This window comes from Cricetulus griseus, unplaced genomic scaffold (assembly GCF_003668045.3).
Source record: "Cricetulus griseus strain 17A/GY unplaced genomic scaffold, alternate assembly CriGri-PICRH-1.0 unplaced_scaffold_13, whole genome shotgun sequence".
Classification (NCBI taxonomy): Eukaryota; Metazoa; Chordata; class Mammalia; order Rodentia; family Cricetidae; genus Cricetulus; species Cricetulus griseus.
This window is the reverse complement of record NW_023276842.1, coordinates 80,315-82,205: the sequence shown is the minus strand read 5'-3', so window position 1 is coordinate 82,205 and position 1,891 is coordinate 80,315. Positions and strand designations below refer to the sequence as shown.

General features: G+C 43.6%; 1 pseudogene; it reads left to right on the top strand.

Annotated features, from left to right (window-relative positions):
• Nucleotides 1-649: 649 nt before the first annotated feature.
• LOC100771933 lies at nucleotides 650-1,274 on the top strand (annotated as a pseudogene).
• Nucleotides 1,275-1,891: the final 617 nt, after the last annotated feature.

Sequence of the window (1,891 nt, the reverse complement as noted above, 5' to 3'; positions counted from 1 at the left end):
TTTTTTCATTATTTTTCCAGACAGGGTTTCTCACTTGCTATGGAGGCTGTCCTGGAACTAATGCTTGTAGACCAGGCTCATCTCAAACTCACAGAGAACTTCCTGCCTCTTCCTCCTGGGTGCTGGGATTAAAGGTGTGTGCCACCACTACCCACACAAACATCTTCTTTTGTATCCTAAAAATGTGTCTTTATGCATTAATAATCTGGGCACACTTCCATCTCTTGATTAAGAGAATCTTTCCAGTCTGTATTCTGTAATGGTCTGTGTAATCCAGGCACATTGTGTGGATGAGGGAGAAAAAGATATACCTGTTAACTGAAGGAAGAGAGCTGGATCATCTACTGGAGACACAGATAAGGGATATTGAAATCTGTGTCTCTGCAGATCTCTAAAAGTTAAGGATTTGTACTAGAAGCCAGGGCCAGGGACCCCAGTGCTGTGTCTTTAAGCACACTCTAAACCTTAAGGAAGTGCTCTTGTCTCTCAAGACACACTAGCAAGTCAGGGACACCTGTCCAACCATCCAGTCACATGTCTTGCAGTACATTTCCTAGAATCCTGCTGCAGGCTTTGTTGACAGTAGAACAGGCACCAGTGGATTCATGGTTGTGCTGTGAATGCTACTGCAGAGGATTGGGAAGAGAGCATGGATGAGCATGGAAGCCACAGCATGGTGAGCAAGGGGAGGATGGCATGGGGAGGCATGGGAGACTATGTGGCAGGCCCTACACAAAGCTGGGTGGGAACCTGGTATCACATTCAGTGTTCTCGGAGGTCCCATGTGGTCCTGGAAACATCCCAGACCCTGGTGCTGGTCCATGGAAACTTCACTCTGTGGGTTGCATCTGTGGAAATCATTTTGACCAGGGAAATTGTAGAAAATTGTAGAAAATACCAATGTCTCTTTCGGGACTTGGATCCAAGATGACCAAAAAAGACGGAACAGCGGGCAAGCCAAAAAGGGCTGCGGCCATGTGCAGCCAATCCGCTGCACTAACTGCGCCCAGTGCGTGCCCAAGGACAAGGCCATCAAGAAGTTCGTTATTCAAAACATCTTAGAGGTCGCTGCTGTCAAGGACATATCCGAAGCCAGCGTCTTTGATGCTTATGTTCTTCCCAAGATCTATGTCAAGCTGGATTACTGTGTGAGCTGTGCTATTCATAGCAAAGTAGTCAGCAATTGATCTCGGGAAGCCCAGAAGGACCGAACAACCCTACCACGATTTAGACCTGCTGGTGCTGCACCACTGCCGCCACCAAAGCCCATGTAAAAAGATGGCATCAAGAAGACAGAAGAAAAAAAATACCTTGGAAAAATATAATGAGCCTTTATATTGCAAAAAAAAGAAAGAAAACACCAATGTCCTTTTGGTGCATAGGGAAGGCAATTTTCCAAACATGGAGAGGCCTAGTTTCTCTAATGTCTTTTAAAAGTTTTGCACTTTACGTTTATCCTGTAGGTGTGAAATCCATTTGGAGTTAAATTTGGGAATGGTGTAAATGGCATTCTTTTTCATTTTTTTATTTTTATATTTATTCAAGTATTTATGAGACAGTGTTTTTCTGTATACATTTGGAGCCTATTGTGGAACTTTCTCTGTGGTGCACTCTAGCCCACCACTAACAGAGATCTATCTGCTTCTGCCTCCCAGGTGCAGGATTTAAAGGCATGGGCCAATAAAAATGTCTTTAAATGACCTTCTTTTGTTGGATCGCTCTCCACTATTAAACTTCGATGTGAAAGAGTATAATTGTTGATATAAAGAAATTACCAATTCTTAGGTGATAGTAAGTCCCACAAAACAGAATTCAGCTGAGGGAGGGCTGATCTAAAATAACCCAGAAATTTGTAGTATGCTAACTAGGCCTCTTAGAGATCAGGAAGTTA